Source organism: Herpailurus yagouaroundi, unplaced genomic scaffold (assembly GCF_014898765.1).
Source record: "Herpailurus yagouaroundi ecotype Mexico unplaced genomic scaffold, PumYag 186, whole genome shotgun sequence".
Lineage (NCBI taxonomy): Eukaryota > Metazoa > Chordata > Mammalia > Carnivora > Felidae > Herpailurus > Herpailurus yagouaroundi.
In genome coordinates this window covers 28028371-28045265 of record NW_024412417.1, presented here as the reverse complement: position 1 = coordinate 28045265, position 16895 = coordinate 28028371, and the positions used below count along the sequence as shown (strand labels likewise).

The 16895-nt window shown below is 41.0% G+C and overlaps 1 protein-coding gene and 1 long non-coding RNA gene across 7 annotated transcripts in view; both read left to right on the top strand.

The window, feature by feature from the left end:
• Window positions 1–16895, top strand: part of SAMD12 (sterile alpha motif domain containing 12) — a 392536-nt gene that overhangs the window by 260858 nt on the left and 114783 nt on the right. The window lies entirely within an intron of this gene.
• Window positions 9397–11132, top strand: LOC121042903 (uncharacterized). Its single transcript, XR_005796522.1, has 2 exons — window positions 9397–10306; window positions 10459–11132. It is a non-coding gene; the product is annotated as an uncharacterized LOC121042903 (long non-coding RNA).

The window sequence follows — 16895 nt, the reverse complement described above, 5'->3', positions numbered from 1 at the left end:
GTTGAATAAGCAGTCACTGTACCACAGGAGAAAATAAGGAGATAAGCAGAGGATGCTGTGGACCCTAGAGGGTGCCCCTAACTCCCCCCTAACACTGCAGAGCATTCCAGGCATAGCAGCAAGATTCAAGAAGTGACTTGCTCAGTATGGCTGGAGTTTGCTGTTGGTGGCAGGGGCTGAGACTGAAGTGTAGATAGAAGTGTATGGTGCTAAGGGACTGGAATGTCACCTCTAAGCCCCCACAGGGCAGAGGACCCAGAGTCATTTGGCTGTAAGCCTAGGTCCCACACCTTCTGCATACACATGCACAAGCAATCATTCAAGGGCACTTTCCTACCATTGCGATGGTTATGCTGAGAAAACCAGGGAAGAGCACAATTGTAAAGAGTAATTAGTGTTGTGACTAAATAAATGAACGCCACCTGTGCATCCTGTTTGGGGAAATGAGTCAAATTAGTGAAACAAGTTGCATAATCACAGCAAATGCCAATCTCAGCCATTGCCGCTATGCCGGTCATTTCTAGTTTTAATGAGTGGCTTCGTGATCAGTGTTCATTCAGATGAATGAAGAGGAATTTTAGGTTTATGTTTTATTTTCAATCACATACGTAATTGTAATCGTTGCCAGAATTTTTATTTTTTTAAATTTAGTTAAGCAAAAATAAAAAAGATACTCTAAGCCCACCATGCAGAAATGACCAGCAACATTTTGGTGCATATACTCTCAGACTTTCATAAATATGTATATTTATGAAAGGTATATGCATATGTATATTTATGCAATATATGCATATGTTGGGTATGTGTGTGTTTATGCATATATGCATATGTGTGTGTTTATGCATGTGTGCATATATTATGCATATGCATATATATATGAAAACAATATTTTGTTATTTCTTCTGTTGTCTTAGTTTACATTGGACCTTTTTTTTTTTCAACGTTTATTTATTTTTGGGACAGAGAGAGACAGAGCATGAATGGGGGAGGGGCAGAGAGAGAGGGAGACACAGAATCGGAAACAGGCTCCAGGCTCTGAGCCATCAGCCCAGAGCCCGACGCGGGGCTCGAACTCACGGACCGTGAGATCGTGACCTGGCTGAAGTCGGACGCTTAACCGACTGCGCCACCCAGGCGCCCCTACATTGGACTTTTTTTTGTTGTTGTTTCTTTTATTCCTCTTCTCTCTCTCTCTCTCTTTTTTTTTTTAAGTGGGGGCTAGTTTTACTATACAATCAATCGGAGTTTTTCTTTGATTCACTTTTCCTTCCCTATCCCACTCCAGGAATTTGGAAGATATGGTACTTGTTTTAAGTTCCTCTGATAGTTACTATTGAATTTGTAAATAAGAGTGATGCTTAAAACCCATGTTCTAAACTTATGTCTCTCAAATTATCAGTGTCAAGCATGAAACAGTGTCTGTTGACTCACCACTTTTTTATAAGTGGAAGATTACTGCCGGTTCCTTCCTCCAGCTGGCCATACGCGCCGCCCCTCCCACCCAGTTTTTGTTGCTCTGCTGGGAGATTGATATCCTGGATTGTAGTAGCTAGGGTCTGGAATAACTAAATCATTGATCCTCGTGTAATTGGACGTCTTGTTTCAAGAATGACAGTGTTTACATTCTTCATGGAAATTATGCTATTTAGCAATTCCATTCCATTTTCCGTGCTCTTGCCTAATCTCAGTTACCATAGAGAACATCAGTGTTCTAGAACCATTTCTCAGCTGAAAATGTCTTCTCGTTGCCTTCCATTTCATACTGACAGCAGCTTGAGCAGATAATAGAATTTGGGAATCATAGCCTAAGCATTCTCCCTGGAAACTAGGTGGACACACTCCACTAACTTCTTTTTCTTTTATGTTATATTTTTTTTCCTGGATTGGGGGAAGATTTTTTTTTTTAGACTTACTATTGAAAGCATCTACATGTTTATCAGTTTTCACTGAGTCCTCAGTAAAAACCTTTTACACTAGAGATATTTTTTTTCATTTCCAGGAAATTTCCTGCAATATACATTTTTGAGATTGTTTCTGTTGCATTGGCTCAGACTGCTTCCTCTTTTATTCCCATTATACACCTGTTACAGATTGTGTTTCGGTGATTCCAGCCCGTCTATTCCTCTTCCATCGTTCCACTTGTTTTTTGTTTTTTGTTTTTTTTTCCTCCTTCTGAACTCTGGGTGATTGTCTTAAGTTTGTACTCACCAGTTTCCAAACCAGATTGATTTTTGGATCCACTTCAGGGAATTTTTGTAAATATAGATTTCATAGCTACACCCAAGGCCCACTGATTCAAAATCTCCTATATTTCACCCTAGGAATGTGTATTTTAAGTATCCCCCCCCCCCCCCAGGTTATCTGGGTTTGGGAGCCACTGTCCTATTTCGCTAATCTAATTCCATTTAATTCAGGGACGATTGTCCCCTTTACTGCTTTTCATGCAGTTTTAAATTCTGCAATGGAATTATTTGCTTGCTTGTATTCTTTTCATAAAATCCCTTTTTTATCTCTGTTTGTTGCCTCATTACCTCTCTTATAGCAACATGGTGTGTTGAGTAATTACCTTGAGAATACAAAGTGGTTACTCTTAAACTTTTGTCTTTGTCTTATGGCAATTCTTTTCTAAAGTGTGCTATTCTTTTCTCTTTTATGTGTTACATTTAGTCCCTTGTGTTTATATTATGTTTATAATTTGTGTTGTGGAACTTTTTTTATTCCGTGCTAGGGCCTATTTGATAGCTCACTGTTCAATGGTGCCTTAGGTGATTTCTCTGCATCCCCAGGCACTCTTCCCTTGAGGGCTGGCTGATATGCCTTTACAAGTCTTGTCATTCAGCAGTCTGAGGAGCATGGAAAGGAGCCAGCTTTATGAGTAGACCCAGCGATAGAATTTTGCTTTACTCAGCATTTCCTACATATCTGGGGGCTCTTGAATCAAGACCAGTTCCTCCACATCTTGGGTGTGCAGTTGACCCTGCCCAGTATTCTGCGTACATAGCATGGCTACCTCTACTAATATCTGTCGATCTGAGTTAGGTAGAACTTACATGAGTTGGAGCAGTATCCTGTCTAGTTCGAGGATGTTTCTCCTGGTGTTTTGTTTTGTTTTGTTTTGTTTTGTTTTTTTGTGTGGAATGGCCACATTGTTGACAATTGGGTTAGAGAAAATCCCCACTTTTGCTGGAGGTGCATGTGATCGGGCCATGTGCATTTCTTCCCCAGACTGCATGTTCCACGTTGTTCCTGTTAGTGAGCCCTTCTACCTCCTGTAGACTACAGTTGGCCCCAGATCTCAAACCTCTACAGAGAGAACCTGTCCTCTGGTTGTCAGAGTAAGTCCACAGGAAAAAGGCAAGTAATAGCCAAACACTGGAAAAAAGCTCAGTATCCATGTGCAGCTGTGGTTAATGAATTGTGTATTTGTACAATGGAGTGCAAACCCTAATAGCCACATGCTATTTTGACATATGGACAAAGGTCAGAAACAAAGTTGAACAAGAGTCGAATGGAAGACCCCAGACAGCTGTGCCTCACCCTGAGAATGGGAACTGGTATGTCTTCCCTCAGTTTGAGGCCATCTACATGGTGGCAGATGCAGGTTTCTAGATGCTTGTAAAACAGCTGTGTTAGGTGACCTAGTTCAGATACGGAGAGGCTATTCCCCATTTTCTCTTTGCATTTCTGAAAGGAGGAAGGTGGGAAGCTGGCTTTAATGAGAGATGCTTCCCCCCAAACACAGAATAACTACGCTTATACACAGGGCATTGTTACTGGTAGCATGGGGATGAACAGTGCAGGCCATTTTCAAGCAGTACCGTGTGCATACATTTTCTTTAGAGGTATGGTTAGTGCCATGATGCCTGCAGGGCTGAGGACAGTGACGCTTGGTGAACTGAATGGATTTATCCCTCTTGCTGTCAAAGACAGAAGCCGAATTCAAACAGAGTCGAGTCCCCTCGCTGTCCAGTACATCACAATGCCTGATGCTTCAAATCTATATAGTCAACTCAAGCTGAAAGATACTTCCAATCATTCAACAAATATTTATTGAGTGCCTGTTATGTGCTGGGCCAGGTGCTGGAGACACAGCATTGAACAAGACATATCTTTTTACTGCTGTCATGACACTTAAAATATTGAATGGAACGTAGACATTAAAGAATTACATGAAAAGCCATTAAATAACAGTTGGGAAGAAGATACTGTATGATAGTAGGAAAGGGGAGGAACCTAGACAGGGTCTGGAGAAGGATTTCTTAAGTGACCATTAATAGACACCCCAGGGGCGCCTGGGTGGCTCAGTCGGTTAAGCGGCCGACTTCGGCCCAGGTCATGTTCTCGCAGTGTGTGAGTTTGAGCCCCGCGTCGGGCTCTGTGCTGACAGCTCAGAGCCTGACGCCTGTTTCGGATTCTGTGTCTCCCTCTCTCTGACCCTCCCCCGTTCATGCTCTGTCTCTCTCTGTCTCAAAAATAAATAAAGGTTAAAAAAATTAATTAATTAATTAATTAATTAATTTAAAAAAATAGGAGCCCCAATTGATAAACAAGTTAAGCAAAGAAACAAGGAAAACGGTAATACGATAAAGTCACAGCCAGTAGGAAGAGCCCAGAGGCTGGGAAGGACTTGGCAAACTAAAGGAATTAGCATAAAGGCACAGTGAAGAAGGTAGGCAGTGGCCAAAGATGAGGGGAAAACTCGCTGCAGAGCCATGGCAGCCACGAGGACAGGATTTGGGTGTCACATTAAAAGTAAGGGCAGGTTTCCACAGGGTTTAAAAGTGGGAAGGGAATGTGGTCTTATCCACTGTTACCTACTAAAAAGAGGGTGAAGAGAGCAGACCAGCTTATTCCTGAGCCACAGTATAATTGGGAATGTTAAATGACCTGTTACATTATTGTAGATTTGCTTATAAATATCTAGCATCTAAAAGACTACTCTCAGTCTACAGATTAAAAATTGAACATAGACTTGGCAAGCCTTAAAAGACATCCCTGATCACAATTTTTCAAGTTGAAAATTTGTTTTCTGAATCAGGATCATGATGAAACCCCCACGGATCTTGCCACAGCTCACCACCTTTGCCGCTCAGACGTGGCTGCCCTCCTGCCCGCGAAAGATTGTGTTCATGACCCGAGGGTGGCTTAGGCGCTTCAATAGACCAAGGGAATCTACCACATAGCAGAATGGATAGGACTTTATTTTAAATCAACATTTTATTTTTATAGATTCTCACTCAATGACTATAAAGAGTCCATTCAGTAGATCTTTTTCATATCAGAGAATTAATTTTTTTAATGTTTATTTATTTATTTTTGAGAGAGAGAACACAAGCAGGGGAGAGGCAGAGGGAGACACAGAATCTGAAGCAGGCTTCAGGCTTTGAGCTGTCAGCACAGAGCCCGACGCGGGGCTCAAACCCACGAACTGTGAGATAATGAACTGAGCCAAAGTCGGACACTGAACTGACTGAGCCACCCTGGTGCCCCGAGAATTAATTTCAATATAACTTCATTTGATTGCCTGCCATCCTTCCTCTCCTCTCCCCACTTCCTCTGACATTTACTCATTGTTTCTTCAGAGGCTGGAAGATAACTAATTACTTTCCAGAATAATGTGACCTACAGTGACGAATGGTCCGATTCACACCTGTTTATTGAGTACCTATGGCATGGAGGTACTGCATCATACACTTTGACAATGAGTGACAAAGATGAATGAGCCAGGTTTTCTGCCTACAAGAAGCCTCCAGTTCCAGAGGAGATCAGAGGATCACAACAGGCTGTATATAAGTGCTACCCAGATGGCTAACACAGGCAGGATTTTCAGAAGCAAGAGTGAAACAAGGAGGACTTTTAGTTACCTGGGTCTCTGGCAATAAGGAACTATACTTAGGAGATTATTTTCAAAATATATATTGAAATCCCATGCTTCTGAAAATTGATTATGTCAGAATTCTGAGCACTCCATTCATGTATTCCCTATGTAATTCCTTTCACTGAGTCGATCTCTTTAAACAAATCTTCTCTAAACCAGCAGTGCATCTTTGGGAATCACTCACTTGTGTGTGGGTTTGCAGGCCATCATGTGGTTACTCCCTGGGAAGGATCAAAATAGCTATTGTCTAGTTCTCATTTTTTATTTCCTTCACCGTAAATGGGATGTAAAGCTGTCAATGTTAAGCTAATTATACTTAAGCTTTTATTTTCTGCTGCTAAATGGAATCATGTAGAAAGTACCCCCCACCCCAGAAAATGGGACATTTAATTGCAGTAATCATTGTGACATTAGGTGAAGCACCTTGCTATCCTTTAGAACCTCTTTGCCATAAAGTGTCTGACTAGCCAGGGAAACATGTGCAGGCCCCTAGAAATACAGTGTGTGTAATACTTAGTAGAAATCCCCTTGGGCCACAAGGTAGCAGTTCCTTAGTGAGGGGGCCAGGGAAGGGGAGGTGATCTCTGTATATACCAATTCCAGTACAGATTAATGAAATTTTAACCTCACGAACATACATTCCTAAATAAGCTACAGTGGTTCATGCTGCCTCTTCTTGGTGCCTAGCTATCATCCTCCTAGAATCTGAAACAATATGATTCACACTCTTGGCCATCAGGCCAGAAGAAAGCGTGACCTGGAATATACTTTGGGTATTAAAATACAGAATCTTCCCTAAGTCACCCCCAGCTTGGGACCCTGAGGTTTTGGCCTCTTTTAGGAGGTGAAATTTCATGGCTTACCCCTCAGTTATGGTGACTTTATGCCAGTCCAGGCCCAAAGATAATTGCTCTGAAATTCTTTACGAGGAAACCTTATTTATCATTTGCATATTAGATCCCCTACAACGGACTGGCAGGCATCAGAGTCAGTCTATCCTCTGGCTGTAATTTCTACGTGTGCACACACGCACACACGCAAACCAATTTGACACAGTGGAGCAGGGTGCTGTTATTGAGAAATTGAAGCACTGGGTGTGATTAAATAAGATCACACATCTCATTCTCTCCTTAATTTCACATCACTTTTCAGCAGCTGAATCCACGTGCTTCTCCCATGGCGTCAGGCCACATTGTGCATTTTTAGTATGCCCAGCAGAGCGGTGGCAAAATGTTTCCAAAGTAAGCCACCCTGCTGGGCTGCTGTGAGTCAAATCTGCTTTGTCTCCAAATTATTCACTATTGCTAGATCCGGTTTATTAATCCGCTCATTTCCCTAGAAGGTAAGACTTCTGGCACTTTGACATCATCGATGCTCAGTTTCAACTAAAAGTAGTTGCAAAGCATAGAGAAGACTACAGTCAAAGATAGACACACAAGTAGCAGTCTTCACAACACTTCTTCTTAGCCCCTCTTGTTTCCTCCCCAGCTCCCCCACATCTTCACACCCACCTCGATGCTCTCTGCCTCTAGGATTAGGAATTGGAAATGGCGTTAATGTATTGTGTTTGCAAGCATGTCCTGAGAACTACATGTGTGGCATTCTTGATACCACTGAAAACTGAAATTGAGGCAAGGGGGGCATTTCTGAGATTAGGGTTCAGCGTGTCTGACCCTGCTGTTTAGCAGTTCAGGACCACCAGGAATAAAGCAGCATCCCTGAGAGGAGAAGCTAGCAGGGATCACGTGGCACCCCCAGCATGGCGGTAAGCACCATCATAGATGCAGTCTCTAGAGACAAAGGAATAGCTGTCGTTCACAGCTGTGTGTGTGTGTACCCTTCCTTTGTAGCCAGAGGCCAATCCCAATGACCAGTCATGGGTCAACTGTGTAGCATGGTGTGGGTTAATTCATTCCACAAAGACAGATGGAAAGCCTATTTGCCAGGTGCTGTCCTAGGTGGCACAGAGCAAACACCTCACTGCTCTAAGGAAGCTTATCCACTCTTCCTGATCTGACCTCTGCTTACTTCTCCATTCTCATCCACTCATCCATTCATCCATTCACCACCAGCATGCTCTGCTAGCATCCTAACAGTAACTTGCATGCCCATGAGTATCGTGTACTTTCTTGCTTTCATTCATTCAGGTCCATGTGCTTGGGAAGCCTGAACCCACCTCTGCCCCATTACCTGCCTAACTCCCAGCCAGATGTTGGGTCTCATTTCCTCCAGCTACTGCCCCAGGCCTCACCTCTCCTCTGAGCTCACCACAGTATCTCTTCTTGTCTTTCATCACTACTTTAACCTTTTCAGGGGTAGAGACTGTGTCTTATGGTCCACGTTATGTTTAACACATAATAGGAACTCAATAAATATTTGTCGAATTAATCATCGAATTCACTTATAGCCTTCAATAAGATCCATATGCACTCATCTGCCCCCCATGTAATTTTTGTAAGACCCACAAGATAGCTCTTAAATTGCAAGTGGAGAGATTGTGACATTTATAATTGTGATCACCCTAATCATAGTGAGAATTAAGACCCCCCCCCATGTACTTTCTTATGAAAATCACCTCTTCTCCCTGGTATACTTTTTAATAAGAGTGGAACCCCTTGGCAAAATTAAATTGGAACTGTTAGAAATATTAGGTGATTCTTTGTTGGAATCACTTCTGGAGAATTACCAAGCCTTTGCTTTCCTTACCAAGTACAAATTAAAAGTTACTTTAAAAATAATAATAAGAAACAGATTTACATCTAAGAAAAGTAGGCATGCACATAGATAGAAAGCACTGGGTGAAAATGAAAGCTGTGTTTGGACGGTGAGATTAAGGGTCTGTTTTCCTTTTTTAAAATGTTTGATATTTTATAATTTATTTTGATGGAAAAAGTGTTAAAAAGAAAAACAAGAATCTTCTTGAAGAAGCTCATATCTAGGGGTTTTGCTTTACCTGTATGAATTCAAGTGAATCAAACGTTTTCCCTGACTGAACAAATATTTTGTCAGTGCTATAGTATTGGATAGAATTTTTTTTATCTCAGCCTTTTTTCAGCGAGATGTTCATTGATGCATTCATTCATTCACTCAACAAATAAATATTAAATATCTACTATGTGTCGGGCACTTAAGTATGCACTTTTCTCTATTAATAGTAATGGTGATTTGCAATAGATACATTTCTCAAATCATTACATTGTATACCTTTAACATACAGTGTTGTATGTCACCTACATCTCAATAAAGCTAGAAAAAAATAATGATGACTTGAGAGTACTTGCTCCTTCTCAAAGCTCTTTCCCATACATTAGGCATATTATCACAATCCTATAAAGTAAATAGGACTTGTGTATTAGTCACAAATACACTAGCTGCTCTAACATATATACTCCAGGAAGCGAGTGGCTTAATTCTCTCTTATTTAACAACCCTAGCCGAAGGTTGCAGATCAGGGACTGACTGCTTTACATAGCCATTTAGGGACCCAGGCTCATAGCAGCTCTGCCACCTTTAATAAGCCACTTTTGAGATTGCCCTGGTCCGCACCATTCAAACCTGGAAGTAAAGGGCCTTGACCAAGTAAACACAGGTTACAAATGACACTTGTGCTTACATTCTTCTGCTAGCAAGACTTTAATCGCATAACCACACAAGCCTTGAGGGGAATTTGGAAGTGTAGCCTACTCCTGTATTCAGGGTGAAGGGAAGAATAGATTTTGCTTGGTAGCAGCAGATGTTTTTAAATTGCTATTTGTAAGTTGAAAACAACTAAGGCTCAAAGAGGTTGACCTGCTTACGATCACCCAGTCAAACATGAAAAATCAGAATTAGAAGTCAGGATCCTAAATGCTGGACCAAGATCTTTTCCCTCACGTGTTGCCTAGAAGTGAAGTGATAGCAGAATACTGGCTTTGGAGACACATCACCTGTGGATTTCCTAGGCACGGCCTGCATGAATCTGGATAGTCATAGCACAGCTCAGAATTTGACATTCTTGTCCTGCTTTACTTGAGTCAGTCTAGACCAGAGAGGGGATCCTCCTAGTGTTTGAGGAAAGGCTAAATGCTACCTTGCAGACATTTTAATGTAAGCAATGTGTTTGGCTTTCCAACGCCTCTAAAAACAAATCTGAGAACAATCTTAATAAAATCCATACCCACGTTGTAAGTTGAAGCACTGTTCACAGGCATTAATATAGCCAGGGTGTCCCTGTTTCTTTCCTCAGTTTCTCCCTATCCAGTGGCTCATTTAATGACTGTTGATGGAGAGTTTATGATGTGGCGGGCACAGGGCTACACAGATGATCAAGACAGACACAAGCCCAGCCATGATGGAGCTCGTTGTAGAGAATAATTGTGGAAGGCCTCTTCGGACATAGCTTTTGGGAAAGCATTTCTGAGCGATAATATTTAGGCTGAGCCCCAAAGGGTGAGAAAGAGTCAGTTATGTGAAGAATAGATGGGGAGAGTCTCTCAGAAAAACACGGTATGAGCAGCAGTCTGAGCAAGAATGTGGAACATTCAAGGAAGTGAAGGTGTCCCATGCAGCTAGGGGTATTGAGTGAGTGGAAAGTGGTCAAGATGATAATGGCTAAAGTATGCTTATTATACCCACATAACCTATGAGGTGGGTTCCTGCTGTCATCCCCACTTTACACGTAAGGAAACTGAAGAATAAAGAAGTTAAGTGGCTAAATAATTTGCAAAGTGTCACACAGCTAGTGAACGAGGCCAAGATTCAAACTCAAGGAGTCTAGACTTGTGGAATCACTGTGTTGTACACCTGAAACTATGTGATAATGCCAACCATACTTCAGTTAAAAAAAAAACTCAAAGGGTCTAGTTCCAGAGGCTACCCTTGTACCATCACGTTACACTTCCATACCACCAAAGGAAGACTCAAAACTTTCCAGTCTCCATGAACAATTTTTCTCTCCTTTAATCAAAAACAAAAGCAACAAACCACCTCCTTCTCTTAGCTGAATAGTCTTAACCTAAGATTTCTAGATCCTTCCCTACTCCAGCGGAGCCATGGATAGAATTTAGTGGAGCTGATGAATTTAGATGTATGTATATATAATATTTTACAGAATACTGTATTACATATATTGTATATTTAATCAACTTTTACTGAAATTTAACATTTTATTATGAATGTAACAAAACCTCAGTATTCTTAGCAGTTTATGTGACTTTGTCACTAGAAACACAAGGTTTAATTGCATAAAGATTTCTTGAAACATCATCGGCACTCATCACTACTGCCAAATTACAAAAGTTATTTCTGCCAATAGATTTTACTCTTTAATGCATTGACAAAGATACACATGTATTGTTAAACCACAAATTCTTAAAACTGTTTTGATAGGTGTTTTTTTTTTTAATATAAGTTGTGTATTTTGTAATCTTACATATTTTCTTTCTGCATTTAAAAAGATTCTTGAGGGGCGCCTGGGTGGCTCAGTCGGTTAAGCGTCCGACATTGACCTAGGTCACGGTCTCACGTGAGTGAGTTCAAGCCCTGCGTCGGGGTCTGTGCTGACGGCTCAGAGCCTGGACCCTGTTTCTGATTCTGTGTCTCCCTCTCTCTCTGCCCCTCCCCCGTTCATGCTCTGTCTCTCTCTGTCCCAAAAAAATAAATAAACGTTAAAAATAAATAAATAAATAAATAAATAAATAAATAAATAAATAAATAAATAAAAAGATTCTTGAGAGGGAATTCATAGGCTTTCCCAGACTGCCAAATAAATATCAGTTTATAACCCCTTGAAAATTTTTCTGTGACTTTAACAATCTTTCCCTGGGCCACAGCTTCCACCAGAAGCGATTGGGCTGACTTACAACTTAAAATTCAAATTTTAATGGTGTTTCTCTCTCTCTCTAAGTGTGGAACATGTTGAAAAGGAGTTGAAAAGTAAGACTCCCTTCCTTTAACCCTTTCTATGTTTAAACTTTTGCCCTTCTTTCCTATGTCACCAGATTTCTAGAATAGTCTGTGGATTGTCTGGATTTTTCTCATGTCCCATTTTTCCATAGCTCTGTTTTCTGGCTTGTCCCCCAAGTTCTTTTCACAAGATCATCACTCTAAGATCATTGGGAGTCCTCTGATGTTAAATGAGTCCTTCTCAGTGTTTCTTTTCCCTGACATCTGTAGAAGTTTGCTACTTCTTATCCCTTTTTCTTCAGGGGACCTTCTTGCTTCAGCTTCAGGAAAAATCATTCTCCCTTTCATACCTCCTTCACTGTGTCCTCGCAGGCTGTCCTACTCTTCACTCCTCACAAGTTTCTAAATATTTCTTGTTGGGAAACCACATCTACCCCTCAGACATGACCTGAATCTATACACTAATTATTCTAATCTGAGCTAGTTCTTCTCAATTTCTTTACTCGGTTCCCAGCTCTCCATGGAAAAATTTTACCCTCAGAGCCCGAAGACACCACCAATGCAGCACACCAAAGGTGAACTCATACATTGCCTGCTGTCTTGTCCTGCAGCCATGTTTTGATCGTTGATGTGAGACTTTTCCGATTACCCAAGTGAAAAACACCAGGGCTGTCCTCAGTTCATCCCTCCCCATCACCCCTACCTCTGCTGAACATTAGTCTACACTATTGAGGAAGTCGTTTTGATCTGGCCCAAGAGTCATTTGTAGTACTGGGAGGGAAGCAGACTTTCTAGGTGTAAGTTTTGTGAGTATAAAATCAATTTATAACCCCTTGAAAATTTCTCTGTGATTTTAACTCTCTTTCCCTGGGCCATAATGGGTGACTTATGACTTAAAATTCAAATATGGATGATTTTCTCTCTTTCTCAGTGTGAAACATGTTGGAAACACAGGCCACATTCCTCTGCCTAGACCTCCTTCTCTTGATGACGAGGGGTTTCTAACCTTTTCCTGATTAGGGCAAGGTGAGAGAGGTGCAGGGGTCAGGAAAGGTCTTATTTGACAAACACTGATAGAAGCCAGCCCACTCTTGAGGGCTGACAAGTGTTTAGTCTGTGATGGGTTCTTCAGACACCACTACCACCCCCATTGCTGGAGATGGCTCACTTGTGGTTCCCGCGACAAGAGAAAATGCATCCGCACTCTTCCACAAGTTTATTTTTCTTAAACCAGCAGCATTTCAGCAATGCATCAGCCTTTCAGCTTTAGTTGTGTTTTCGCCTTTTAAGTGGCTTCTTTTGGGAGGTCTTAGCTCCTCCACACCAGTTCTGTCCTGTGGGATGGCTGTGATCTGCCTGATGGGAAATGCTTCTGTAGTCCTTCCCTGACAAACAAGGGCAGACTGTCCCTAGCATGAAAATATTTTGTTTGGTCTGCCACCAGAGCAGTTAGCAAGCCACGGGTCCTGACTCTTTATATGTTTCACTTTGTCCCCCAAACTCCCCGAAACACACACGCCAGGTAGTTTAAGAGATCCCTGGAAGCTTCCTCAGAAGACCTGGCATCACGGAGCAGCCCCTTCTGTGTCTCCTGTACCCCCAAGCAAATAGAGGCAGGGAAGCCTGTCACAGACTCGCACACAGCTTTCTTAATAGAAAACCTCCTTTGCAAACTTTTCCACCAAATTATATATACACTTATAGATTAACTGTATAGGTCACTGAATTTTCACAAATTGTGCACACCCATGAAATAGCACCCAGACCAGGAAATAGAACATGACTAGTAGCCCCAAAGCCTTCCTTGTTGCTTCCTTCCAGTTGCTTCCCCCCGAAGGGTAAACAGTTCTATATTCTGTTAGTAAAGAATAGTATGATCTGTTTTTGTTCATCATATAAATGGAATCATTCATTATGTACTCTTCGTGTCTGACCTCTTCCATTCAACATTACACTTGAAATTTGTCCACATTGTTGTCTGTAGTTTGAGATGGTTTATTCTCATTGCTCTAAATCGTTCAATGTGTGAACAGATCACAATTATTTACATATTCTGCAGTTCACAGGCATTTGGGTAGTTTCCAGTTTGAGACTATTCTGTGAAAAGGGATACTCTGAGTATTATTAAATATATCTTTGGCGGGGGGCACCTGGGTGGCTCAGTTGGTTAAGCGTCTGACTCTTGATTTTGGCTCAGGTCATGATCTCACGGTTGGTGGATTTGAGCATTGCATCAGACTCCATGTTGACATGGTGGAGCCTGCTTGGAATTCTTTCTCTCTCTGTCTCTCTCTCTCTCAAAATAAAATAAACTTAAAAAAATATGTCTTTGGGTGATAAAATTACACATTTTAGTTGGTACATCCTAGAAGTGGATTTGCTGAGTCATTGGGTGTATGATGTGTTGGTTTGCTAAGGCTGCCATAACCAAGTAGTACCACAAACTGGCTGACATAAACAACAGAAGCTTGTATTCTCACAGCTCTGGAAGCTGGAAGTCTGAAATAAAGGAGTTGGTAGGGTTGATTTCTTCTGAAGCCTCTCTCCTTGATTTGTAGATGGCCATCTTCTCCCTCTGTCTTCACCTGGCCTTTCTGTATGTGTCTGTGTCCACATTTACTCTCTTATAAGGATACCAGTCATATTGGATTAGGGCTCACCCATATGACTTCACTTTACCTTAGTTACCTCCTTAAGATCTTGTCTCCAAATATGGTCGCATTCTGAGGTAACAAGCATTTGGACTTCCAATATATGAATTTGGTGGGGGACACAATTCATCTATACTTACATATTCAGCTTTAGTAGATTCTTCCGCTGTCTCAAAGTGGTTGTACCTATAAACATTCCCTCCAGGAGTGTATGAGAGAGTTCTGGATGTTCCACATCTTCACCAACACTTGATTTTTTTTTTTTAAGGAAATCTTTAACCACAAGATCCCAACCTTTATATGCTCTTGATCACTCTGAAACATAAAGGTAATGGGGCTGGTTTTCATATCTCTTTTGCAAACCTTGTATTGCATGTCCAAAGTATGTGGCATCTGTTATGTTCATGGAAAGTTTCATTCCAACATCATGTTATCTAGTTCTCGAATTTTTGCTTACTTGTTTTTTACATCATTAGGCAGAAAAATAAGTTGGCACCACCAGTACATTTATTATTATTATTATTTTGAAATTTGGCCCTTCCATACCTGGCCCCATATTTGTAGAGTAACTCTGAGAAGTTAGACATTTTCATTCTGGTGTTGGCCCCACAGCTCTAAGGGTGGACCTCTCAGTAGATGTTGCCCCCACCTAGAGGTGTCAGTCAGTCCCAGTGAGGGGTGGCTGCCCACATGTGGCCCGTAGCAGGTCTCTCTTACTCAGCTCCATAGCTGGACTATATGTATCAAAGAACAATAAGCCACGTTTGGATCCTAGATAACTGCCAAAGTACTACTGGGATTGAAGATCTGTGTAACGTAATCCGTTCCTTATGGTTGCAAATTCTAAATATTTCTTTTCATGGTTGTCTCTCAGTTTGGTTCAGTCATCTTGAGAAAGGACAAGATTCCTTAGTAGTAATATGGGAATATTGTTATTTAATACCAAACTAAGGTAACTAAGTTTCCCTGTGCTATTCTGTATGTCATCTGTGAGTCGAGTCTGGGAAGAGCAGGAGTTTTGATGTTAGCCTGGCTTTGGAACCTAGCACTGTTTCTTACTGAGTGTGCCTCCTTAGGCATGTCATTTAACCTTTCTGAACCTCAACTTTCCCTGTTATATGCTTCAGATAAAATTATTACCATAAACGTTATTATATTAGATATGTTAAAATACAGCATGACCTACCTAGATATCCACTTTATAAAAGGTTCAATAGAAGCTATAGTGGGAGATGGTCATGTAAGGAGGGAGTAGCAGCAGTTGTGGGAGAGAGGTATAGACATATTCACATGGAGGAGAAAAGACTAATCCACATTAAGCAGTCTTCAAGGACAATATGTCATTAAATGTTATAAAGGCTCTAAGGACTTAGAGAACAGAGCAAAGGTAAGGCTGACGTGGTCACACAAACATTCATGAGCTGAGACAATCTGAGCCTTAAGGAATGGTAAGGACGGACTTATTTCACTTAACATAATACTCTCTAGATTTATTCACGTTGTTGCAAATGGTAAGCTTTCCTTCTTTTTTATGCCTGAGTAATATTCCCTTGTATGTATACCTCATCTTTATCCATTTACCTTTCAATGGACACTTAAGTAGCTTTCAAAATAAGGCTGCAATAATATAGGGGTGCATGTATTTTTTTATCCATATTTTTTGGTTTTGGGGGGTAAATACCCAGCAGTGGAATTACCGCATTGCATGGTATATGTCTTCACCTATATGTGGAATCCAAAAAAAACAACAAACAAAAACAGAAACAGACTCATAAATACAGAGAACAAACTGGTGGTTGCCAGAAGAAAGGCTATGAAATAGACAAAGGGGATTATAGGGTGTAGACTTCCAGTTATAAAATAAGTAAGTCACAGAGATGAAAAGCACAGCATAGAGAATATACTCAATTTTTAAGAAGAATGGTAAGGATTGAGATGTGGACTCCAATAAGAGTTGTGGGACTGTTGTGAATGCTAAGAGGTTATTAAAATAATCCAGAGGGCCACTTGGTTGGCTCGTTCAGTAGAACATGCAACTCTTGATCTTGGGGGTTGTGAGTTTGAGCCCCACATTGGGTGTAGAGATTACTTTAAAAAATAAATGAAATCTTAAAAATAATCCAGATATGAGAGGGTGAAGGTTTGGAAAGGAGAAGTGATTTCAAGAATGAAGAAGAAATAGCATATTACAAGCCCTTTCTAAGGCAAATAAGATTGAGGAGGCCACCTGATTTCAAGTCCCAATATAAGCAGAATCATAGGATGATACTAAAGACAACACCGAAGAGAAGACAGATAATTAATTACCTTTCAGACACATTAATTTTGAGGTCAGAGTAAGATGTAAAAGCAAATATGATTGATCTGCTATTGGGCATTTGGTTGTAGATGTCAAAGGGAATTAACTAGAGAAAAGGGCTTGTGGTCAAAAACGCAGAGGAGATTGTTTGGAATCAGGTGAAAAGGTGGCTCTCCCAGGGCCA